Source organism: Centruroides sculpturatus, unplaced genomic scaffold (assembly GCF_000671375.1).
Source record: "Centruroides sculpturatus isolate CEXI.00-Female unplaced genomic scaffold, Cexi_2.0 scaffold416, whole genome shotgun sequence".
In the NCBI taxonomy this organism is placed as follows: Eukaryota; Metazoa; Arthropoda; class Arachnida; order Scorpiones; family Buthidae; genus Centruroides; species Centruroides sculpturatus.
The window spans coordinates 151,490-163,840 of NW_019384756.1; positions in this window are offsets into that span (position 1 = coordinate 151,490).

The window sequence follows — 12,351 nt, forward strand, 5'->3', positions numbered from 1 at the left end:
GATTTCGATGTTTATTTTTAATTATCAAAAGCACTGAGAATCCTTGCTCGCATAAATATGTGGTTGAAAATAAAGTTAGGCACTGTAAAGCAATTTCTCGAATTTTAGGGAAAGCAATAGCTTTTTGGCTCCAAAAATCTTTAAAATTAATTCCTGTCTCGAATGTATCCTTGCAGTTACTATCATGTTGCATTTCAATTAACTCTTCTTGTATTTCATCCATCTCCTCAGAAATGTTGACTATGAAAGGATTGCAAATCAGTTTCTGAATACCTTTGTCCTTGCAGTCAGGAAAATAGCGATTGAATTCATTTTTCAAGCTTTGCAAATGGAATGTAATGTTCTTTTGTATTTGTCCTTTAATCTCAGCACACTGTCAATCAATAATTGGGTTCAATGTTTCAAACGCAGAAAAATTCTCTCTTTCGACTTTGCTGATCCATAGGTCGATTTTAGCGATAAATGCTCTGATTTTATCTTCAAATGCAAATTTATTGCTAGTGACTTCCAGTTTCATATTTTCTGACCGCGCACCATACCCCAGCCCAGTCCACTATCGGCTCTAACCTTGACATACTGCGCATTGTCATCAACGCGTCGTCATTTATTTAATAATTTTGGGATAACTTTTCGCGGACCACTTTGGATGCTTTCAGGGACCACCAGTGGTCCACGGACCACAGGATAAGAACCACTGTTTTAAACAATAGGTAGTCTGTTAGCGCTGGTCAGTAGTAGTCCAAATTCAATACGAACGTTTGTTTCTTGAAAATTTGATCACGATTTAAATACAGTATTTACTTTTAATATTACCGATATGTCATCGAAAAGAAAACGTATATTATCATTAAAAGACAAATTAAAGTATGTATTTGTTTCGATTATCCGGATTTTTCCTTATCCGGACTATCTTCATCCCCAATTAGTCCGGATAATCGAGGTTCTACTGTATATTAAATTTATTTATTTTCTAAATACTTTTATAAATTTTAAAATAGTTATTAAGTAGTAGATTTTGTTCAATATATTCGATATTTTTAATCTGTTTAAAAATGTATTATTATAATATGTTGTAAATATCTGATATATTACGTTTAGTTAATTATTCATTGTACTAGTTTGAGAATGTATACAAATTTTAATATTGATATTAAAAAATAAGTTAGAAGTTTTGTAAATTTTAAAATTTAATATCAAAATTTTTGTCATATTATTATCAGGAAAAAATGAGATTTTATAAACTATATAAATAAGTTTTATTAAAATGAAACGAGAATTCATTTATTATGATATTATCACAATGCCGGGCTGCAATTTTTATTAATTTTTTAAATTTATTTAATTTAAAATATATACTCTCCACCTCAAATTAGTAGTCGCTTGTCCATGTACAAAGTTTTCTGTTAACAATAAAGCAATAGAGTCGTGTCAGTCATCTATCTAATTCGTTTCAGGAGAAATTTTGAATTGAAATAACGTTATTTCCGGTTTGCATCGGAAGTTAGTGTATAGTTAATGGGGGTCTTCTGCCCGAACAGTTTTTCATATCCTGTCTCGTTTTCACCTCTCTAACTGACGGACAATAGACAGACAAACGCACAACAGTAGGAATTTATAGGTTTACAAGTTTTTCAAATTGCAGCCCAATTAAACATAAAATAAAGCATGATTATGGATGGCGAAATAAAAAAAGTCGTTTCATATCCTTAATCTTGCTATTGAATAAGATTTCTTTTAAATTTTGCATTTTTAGTAAAAAAAGTCACTTCTGAAACTTATTATAAATTTCAGATTTAAAATATCTTTTTTTGTGATAACTCGGGATGTATTTTCTTCATAATTCGAAGTTTAGACTATTTGCAAAAAGTCAAATTAACTTTTGAGTCCATCTTTATCCTTTATACACTACAACAGAAGTAACAGTCTTAGAAAATTGTTTTGAAGAACTCTTCTTAAACACTGGTAAAAATTGGTAAAAACCTCACAAGATTAAAAAAGATCACGTGTCAGTCTTTTGTAGGTTTCTGACACTTTTACAATTAAAAACACAAAGAAATTCTTCACCCTTATCATTTTTATCCACCTTTTTAAACTACTTCTGGCCCTCTAGTAGTAGTTACGAGTATCTACACTATTTACATATGGTTACAATCTTTTGTGATAACTCAGGATGTATTTTCTTCATAATTCGAAGTTTAGACTATTTGCAAAAAGTCAAATTAACTTTTGAGTCCATCTTTATCCTTTATACACTACCACAGAAGTAACAGTCTTAGAAAATTGTTTTGAAGAACTCTTCTTAAACACATTTTAACCTTGTGAGGTTTTTTACCAATTTTTACCAGTGTTTAAGAAGAGTTCTTCAAAAACAATTTTTTAAGACTGTTACTTCTGTGGTAGTGTATAAAGGATTAAGATGGACTCAAAAGTTAATTTGACTTTTTGTAAATAGTCTAAACTTCGAATTAAAATATCTTTTTTTTTTACATTACCACTTGAGAAATTAAATTTTATTAAATTAACTTTTATTAAATTAATTTTATTTTTAATATTTTTCTTATTCGTTGATTTTAATCAAATAAAATGAATGAAATTTAAACAAATATCTTCATTTTCATTACAAATGTAAACATTGTGAATTACTAAATTATTAAAATTTCATAAATTAAAAATTTTTTAATTTAAATATGTATTTTGAATTAAAATTATAAAAATTTTTAATGTGTGGCAAAAATTAATTTAATTTATTTATAATTTGTAAGGACTTTACCATTTAGTTATATAATAAATAATTATTGTTTTTTGTAATTGCCTATTTTATCTAATATTTTTACTAGATTTGTCACAACGGTTAGACACATGAGAACTTTTACTACTGTGTCTAACCGTTGTGACAAATTTAGTAAAAATATTGGATAAAATAGCCAATCGCCAAAAACGTTAATGGATTTTACTAGATACAAAGCAAATAACAATGATATAATAAATAATTGCTTTAGATTTAGAAACATTCTTGTTATTTTATCTTTAAGTTGTAAAGTATTTAAAAATTCTTACTCTGTAACTGCTTCCTTATTGTAATATTCTAGAAAAACTTTGTCTGGATCTATGCGAAAAATTAAACTATAACCAGATTTATTTTTATATTTGACTATTTAAACTGAAATATGTTTTTCATCGGTAAATTTTAGTGTTATTTTTATCATTGTAGCGATAATATAGTGTTATAGAGGAATCATTTGGTATCGGAGGGAAAATGATATATTGTATTATTTATTACTAAAGAAAAGAAAATGATTTATTGGCACTTTATCTTAACAACTCGAATATTTTAAAATAACGCAAAAACTATTTATCAGCCTTTTCCCATAAATAACTTTAGGATTTCGAAGCTTAGCAGCGTAACTTCATATCACTATCCCTTAATTAATATGGATGAGTTGGCTAAAAATGCATAGTTTTGCATGTTTAATTATATTAAAATCTTAAAAGAAAATAAGGTTTAAATAAACTGAAAAATTGTATTAACATAACTGTGAATTTAATTATTCAATAAATTAAAAATTTTTACAAGTACAGTACAGTAATTTTGCGATAACATTCTAAAATTAAATACTGTATAAGTTACTATAATAATATTAATATAGTATTTTGGATATTTTCTGAATTAAAATTTGAAAATTGAAACTTTTATTAAATTTGAATATCGAATTTCTCGATATCTTTTATAAACATTAAGGAAGATTTTAAAAATAATCATTGATATTTTAGAAAACATTCATTTTCTTTAATCGTTATCATCAGCAGACCAATGTCGTATATATCTTCATAATTTGAATCATTTTTTTGCTATCATATATTTTCCTTTATGAAATTATTACTATTATTTTCCGTTATTGGAGCATGTTAGAAGCTCCAATAACATTAAGCTGAAAGCAAGAATAAGAAAAAGAATTTTCTGAATAATTTTTAGGAATAATCTCATGAAATATTAAATAAATTGTCATGGGTATTATTTACAAAACGATATTTTTCCTTTTCACTTTCATACGTAGGGAAAAATTGTTCAACGACTTTTCTTTTCGTGGACAAGAACTCCTCTAGTCAATGAGTAAAAAACTCTATTGTCAGTTTCTTATGATCGGCAGCTCACTGAAAATTTGTTCAACAAAGCTACTCCACGCCACTTTATTTTGTCTGCTAATCAAAGGTTGGTTTCAATTCCGAGAAATTTTAAACCCGTTAAAAAAAAAAATGTATAACTTGTTTCGACTTCGATAAGCGATAAACAATTTTAGGTATTTCTATGTGAAAGTTTTTGTTTCACTTAAAATGAATTCGAAAATGTAACAAGTTAAAATCAAATTTTAATGTTCTCTTATCAAAGAAAATATTTTACTGTTCTTCAATTACAATAACTGTTAGATATTTTATTGTGATTAATAACAATAGTTTCTCAAAGTTTCAAGAAACATAAAAGAATTTGGTTGAATTTAAGAAAATATAAAACAATATGTAAAGTTGTTTACAACTACGATTAATGTATAGTATAAATCTTATAGATACTAAGAAAGTAACATATTAAACACATGTCACTTCTTTAACACACATCAAACGATTTATTTTTAACACGTTGCACAAAAATTCTATATTTAGTGTATATACAAACTGTATATAAACGTCTTGGTTATAAATTATATAATCTGATTTTTGTGCCAATTTGAACTCTGTTTCCCTTTTTAATGGCACACGCCCAAGACTGTTTCAAGACAAATATAATCAGAAAATATTCACCCAGAGTAACCAATATGCTTACTGCATACCTTATCAGATATCTTTCACCGTATATCTTTAAATGAATAATTTGAATTTAACTCGAATAGGTTTAAGTTTACGTAAACTTATCGGAGACTGAAGTACGGAAATTAGATGTAATATATCCGAAATTTGAATTATCTTCAATAAGGGTTACGATTATATTTAATACATATAATAAAGTAGTTCCTCGTTATATCGCGGATTCGAATATATCGCGCAATTTTTTCCTCCCCAAATTTTAAAAGCACTTGAGTCAGTAAATTTTAAATTACCAATAGCCATTGAATTTCTTTTTGCAAGGAAATACAGTATTTTATTCCTACCATTGAAACTACCACTTTAGATAAAACAATAAATTCGTCAAGATCTAAATAAGCAAAACAAGTGGGCGGACATAGCAATTATTATTTATGTTTCCTTCTGATAATAAATTTGTTTATTTATAGGTTTTAAGTGCTGTCTCCTCATTTAAAAGTTTCTGTTAACTCGAAATTTCTCACCTTTATGCGAGTAGATAGAATACCGCCAATTCACATAAAGGTATGAAATTTCGAATTATCTTGTAATGTGATTTATTTTGAAGAGAAATTTCTAAAATTTTTATACAGTAGTAACTTTATTTTGCTTTTTAGAGAATTTTTACTCTGTAATTTGATAAGTTTTGGTGTTCTATTATATGTTTAACATTTATTTGTTAAATTTTCAATTACTGTATTCATAATTTTTATTGGAAAATATAAATTACACGAGTTTTTATTAACCGATTTAATATGAAATATAGTACCGTATGATAAAATCATAACTGATATTATGTTTTTATATCGATAGTATTTGTCTTTAAATGTCATTATGAAAGAAACAATTATGCTAAATGGGTGTTCGTGGTATCGATGTTTACGTAAACGTCATTTAATACGATATAACTACGAATAAAATTCAGTATTGAAAAACTAAGCCTATTTTATTTCAAAAACACTTGCAGATCAAAGAATAGAAGATAGAAATTCTATAGCAGGTACAATCTGTTTAGTAGAAGCCCAGAAGTTTTAGTACTCGGTTATATCGCGCTTTTTCTTTGTCTCCCGACAAACGCGATATAACGAGTGGCTATCGTAATACTAAACGAGCAAATAAAAATTTTTAGGCAATTTCTGTCGAAATTCATCTTTAAATTTTCTAAAAGTATTCTCCTTTAATTAATCCCTTTGTGGATTGGAAAATCGAATATCGTCTTCATATTTAAATTCTGTTAANATAAAACCGTAACTGATATTTTGTTTTTATATTGATAGTATTTATCTTTAAATGTCATTATGAAAGAAACAATTATGCTAAATGGGTGTTCGTGGTATAGATGTTTACGTAAACGTCATTTAATACGATATAACTACGAATAAAATTCAGTATTGCAAAACTAAGCCTATTTTATTTCAGAAACACTTGCAGATCAAAGAATAGAGGATAGAAATTCTATAGCATGTATAATCTGTTTAGTAGAAGCCCAGAAGTTTTAGTACTCGGTTATATCGCGCTTTTTCTTTGTCTCCCGACAAACGCGATATAACGAGTGACTATCGTAATACTAAACGAGCAAATAAAAATTTTTAGGCAATTTCTGTCGAAATTGCCTAAAAATTTTTATTTGCTCGTTTAGTATTACGATAGTCACTCGTTATATCGCGTTTGTCGGCTGTCGAAATTCATCTTTAAATTTTCTAAAAGTATTCTCCTTTAATTAATCCCTTTGTGGATTGGAAAATCGAATATCGTCTTCATATTTAAATTCTGTTAAAAGGAAGAAATACAAAAAATAAAAATAAAATAACTGAAAAACGCAATATAAAGATAAAAGAATTAACAAGTTAGTAATTTGCGTACAAATTGTGTTTAAGCTTTCTTTGTAGTTAATTTAAAAAAATCATGTTTACATAGCAAAAATATTAATGATATTGACATGTTTAAAGATTTTTTTTTTTGCTAAAATATTTAACGAGTAATAGAATGTGAATGTAAGTTATTAACATTATATTAAATACTTTAAAATTTTTGCGAAATATTTTTTCGAAAGATGAACATTTATTTTTTTTAAAAAGAGAAATTGGGTTTCTCATAATTACAGAAAAGAAACAATTATTCACTTTTGACATTCTCATTTCGCTATCCTTTTATTTCTCAAAAATGTAATTCCGAAGTAAAAAGAATTTTAACAATTTATTTATTTTATTTTTTTACATTTAAAAAGTAAATCTGAACGTAATGTTAGGCTTACATCGCTATTTTTTTTATTTATCGATTTTCTTGTCATGCTTTTTAGAACAGAGTTTCGCTGTCTTCTAGTAAAGTTGTCAGTGTGTCACCAACACGCCTTCTGCTTCGTTGACAAACTTAACGAGCACTTATATAGTTTTTTTTTATTACTTTATTTTAAATTTTTATGTCGTGTAAAATTAAGCTGCTTCAAATACCCGAAACTTTCATAGATGTTTTATAAAAAAAGTTATTCATCTTAGCAGTCATCGATAGTAAGTTATTTTAGATTGTGAAAATGTTTAAATTCATTGATTAATTGTGCAGTAATTATTGCAAAACAAAATTATAAACAGACACAATGTGGTTGTTGAAGTTTAAATTTTATTTATTTTACAAACAAATAGGAAATTTACCAATATAAATTTAANTCTTCTTGCCTTTTATTCTTTATAGCTGGTTACATGTTAATAGCGTTTGTTGAGGACTGTAAACGGTTCAATCATATGTTTTTATAGTCCTCCCAAGAAGCATTTACCAATGAGTCCATCTATTGTCGACGGAGGACCTGACGATTCAGACGCCGTCTTCTGGTTGCTGATCGGGTAATTCGTCTAGGAGGAGAGGCTGCTCTCTCCTGGTGGTACTGTTCTGTTTGTAAAGGGGCGACTCATGCTGGTTACTTCTGTCATTTGGCAGCAAATATGGGTCCAACGTGGCGACTTCCAACGGGATGCTGTGGGGATCCGGTATGTTGCGGTGTTCTGCTTCTCGGTTGGGAATGGGGACGATACCTTGCCGAATTAGATGCATTAGCTGCACTATCGAAGACAATTGTAGTGTACAAATTGTAGTGTGCACTATCGAAGACAATTGTAGTTGTATGTTAAAAGTTATAGTATGAGGTTGCTCCTGCATTTCTTCTGCTAAGAGGCGTCTCCTTCGACCGGCTGCATATAAGAGACATGCCTCCTGGATATTAGTAGGCATCGGGCTGTTGTTATTATTTGACATTATCTGAAAAAGTTGTAACACATATAACAGTTTATTACAAAAATATTTCTACACTTAATTAAGATATTTCCAGGTTATAGCAGGAGTTAATAGCGGAACCGTCTTCGTCTTTTCGGCAGGGGGTGAAGACGCATCTGACGATTCATCCGATTCTGAATCCGACGATGTATCTGTTGTAGTGGATGCCGGAGATGTAGTGGAAGGGGAACGTATCTCCTCCACTAGTTTATTCTCCGTCTCCGCGGACGGTGAGGAGCATAAGACTTCCGGAGCAAAAGCGGAGTATTCTTCTGTGGTGTCGTCTTCTACATGTCCGGAGACCATGTAGTGACCAATTTGTTGAACCCACCGTTGTTGGGCCTCTATTCTATAGTTGTCCGGCGAGGCCACTCCGAAATTCATGGGGAGAACGGCCTTGGTCAATGGCAGCTTCCACTTATTTCTCTGGGAACTGTCGATGGCTTCCACCATCCTAAGGAAAGCCGCCCTAGCCACCTCCCTGTCCACTTATCTATACGAGAGGGTTCTGAAATTCGATGTTCCCTCGCCCGGATCCATTACCTTGTCTATTCGAATATAAGTCATACTTGATTATATATGGTTAGTATCTATTAACTATTAAGTTGACACCGGATCTTAACTTATATCTTAACATAAATTTTATGTACTATTCTATAACGATTTTATCTATACAAATTTAATTAAAGGGGTGAGAACAATCGTTCTCTCGGTCACGGTCGTTTTCTTTCGAAATTTAAATGAATTAGAATCGATAAGCCTGGCTACTCCATTGTCTACGAGGGTTAGAGTCAGGCTGAGGATCAACTGTGGACGTAATTTCGGTATCGGCAACCTCTTCTTGAACAGTAACCTTTTTAACCTCTTGGAGGGGAATATCTTCCATTTTTACTGTNTTTGAAATTTTTATGTCGTGTAAAATTAAGCTGCTTCAAATACCCGAAACTTTCATAGATGTTTTATAAAAAAAGTTATTCATCTTAGCAGTCATCGATAGTAAGTTATTTTAGATTGTGAAATTGTTTAAATTCATTGATTAATTGTGCAGTAATTATTGCAAAACAAAATTATAAACAGACACAATGTGGTTGTTGAAGTTTAAATTTTATTTATTTTACAAACAAATAGGAAATTTACCAATATAAATTTAATTACAAATACAAAGACAGGAAATTTACTTGAAGTTAAGTTCGAATGAGTTCATACAATTGATAAATGAATAAACTTGAAGAAACGTTTTACTGAATGTATTGAAGGAAGAACTAATTTAATTTCTCTTTAATGCAATAATTTTCACAGAAAATGTCTAGTTGTATTACAAAGAAAATAATTAAAACAATATTTTTGTTTCTTTTTACTCTTGTGCTTACTCCCACACCCTAGAGAAATCGAAAAAAGATTGTTTGGTGCAAAGAAGAAAAAGCTAACTTTAAAGAAGTATTATTTCAGCAAAAATTCTAAACAACTTTCGATCTCTTGTTTTCTTTTTTAATGATTTTAAATGCATGAAAATAAACTACAGGAATAAAATTTGTCGAAATATATGCTTATCACAATATATTTATAACTATTGTATAAATATAATGATGCACAGTCACCAGTAAAGGAACACAAAACTGTGAGGAAATAGAAATTGATAACCAAATAATATTTGTTATTTTTTATCGTTTTAAATTATATTATAAATTTATCAGTAAGGTAATCCTGGATCAACCGTAGTTCATTCTTCCTGCTTTCTGTAAATAATCGCGAAGAAACTATTTTGTAAAATATAAAATTTTTTCGAAATAATAATTACATAAAATAGGTAAATTGTATACCTCAAATCCTTATTCTGTTAACATATAAAAAAGTTAACAATTTTTACTATTTCTTTTACAATTACCTAAATATCGTCTATTGGACATAATATTATTATTCATTTTTAGTGCATTTGCATTCGTAAAATAAAGTAATAACAATTTTTAATGCTATTATCTCATTAATTTTTGTAAATAAAACCAATTTTTGCCAAGATCGTAAACAATTTCGTTTCGAAAACTTTGATTCGATTAGTAGAAAAATGTTACAGAAATCTGGCAAATCGATATGTACAGTACTTGAAAATTCAATTTGCGACTTGTACAGATTGCAGTTTGTCAGAAATCATTAAAGTGAAAGATGTGACAAAGATAAAAATTTTTTAAGGAAAGAATGCCATTTTACTATCTACTGAGTAGTAATAACTATCTAATCACAGTTAGATGGTTCAATGATTCAAAATCGAGAATATCGATGGAAATGATGCGAGTGTTCTTTTCTGGCTATGTTTTGGCAAGGAACCATACTTTAAGGCTTTCTCTGATCTCGCGTGTGTAGTTACTTTCTTTGTGGATACTTGAAAACAACACTGTTCACCGACAAGCCAATTGAAGATCACTATTTGGGAAAAATTGCTACTGATAATTGTTGATTTGATTTGCATTTAAACCAAAAAAGTACTTAATTCTGACGTTTAAAAATTAACTCAAATGAAAAAATTCATCAAGTTTCTAAGTAAATTTAGTAAAAAAAAAGCATGTTTTAAAATTAGTTAATATCGAAATATGTATAAATATGTAAAGACACTAATATTTTAAAACAAATTTAAAATTTCTTATACATGCCTATGGAAATACGAAGGTGCAAATGTTTTAATGAATATAAACAGTTCTTCCTTGAAACTATTTCGAAACAAATTATACTGTAAATGGAGCAAATAATTTGTTATTAATAGAAATGAAGAGAAACTCCATTAATCGGAGTAACATGATGCTTAATGATAATGCTTAATTATTTTCCTTCGATCGCGGAGTATATATTTTTGAATCAACATTACTACTACTTAATAAAAGAAAATTTATTTAACTTTTTAGTACAATGTACTATACTTGTATAAATGTTGACGGTGCTGAAGAATTATTTAAAAATTCTAATAAAAATTAAGAGGAGTTATTTATTTAATATTCGCTTTTTTGTATAAATAACTTAATTACTGTAGACTGTTAATAAAAATAAATTAATGTCATAACAAGATAATTAAATTTTTTGTACGTGAGAACATTAGAGACGTTAAAATTATACTATTTATATTTTATAAAGATTCGCGCAATGCGCCATCGCATGTTACATTTTGTCATCAAATTTTTTAACGGAAAAAGACATTATCGCCTCCAATTTCACTTGACTTAGTGCCAACTGAGTTGCTATTTCTCAAACTGAAAATCAAAAGGTAATATTTTAAATTATACAGAAAGAATGAGACAAATAAGCTTAAGGAAAAAGACATTTGTTTTACTGCCCTACTTTGAAGACACTCATTAAATTTTGTTTACTTTTACTGCAGATTTAATTTTATTACTTTAGAAACAAATTCTAGATACAAATGTATGAAAATGAAATTGAAATTTGTATTAGAAATTTAACTTTAATTTTTAAGTTTAGATAATTAATAGAAATTCAGAAAAAAATTATTAAATAAAAATCATTATCTGTAAATACTTTAAATTATTTCAAACTAAAAGTACTTGAATTATAAACTTATTACTGAATCTACAATTTCAGGATAATTCAAATCGATTTTCTTAAATATTTCATTGTTTAAATGATGGAATTCAATACTGTTCCAACGGCATATTGACGATCACATCATGTTAACTTTTGAAATAAGGCTATCCAGAAAATTTTAATATTTTCCTACTTATTTTTACTATAACCTAAAAAGTATTAAATAAAATTTATCAATATATTCCAAGAAATTTGCTGACCGGAAATAAAACCTGTTGAACTACTTCAAGTAGACAAATTTCATAATAGTAAAATTGATATTATGATTTTATATAATAATATTATGTAGAACTTAATATTGAATTAGCAGAATTTTATAAGCTACTATATCACAAATTTAATACTATGTAGATGATACAAAATAATTAAAACTATTTTTCTAGAAAAAGTGTTTAACATTTTCATATAGTAAAAAGGATAAACTATTAATTCTAGTTTATCAAATTGAGTTTTTTTAATTTTAAATTGGCCAAAGTTATACACATTTTTCTGATACAAATGAAAAAGTCAATTCACATTATTAGTACCCATACTAAAAAATAAAATTTTTAAATTTTTATATATTCCTCAAAATTTTTCGTAGGCCTACTTTTAATCATACGAAACTTATAAAAATTGTATTAATTATATGAAAACCAAGTATAGTTTATAAATATTTTTATTAACGTT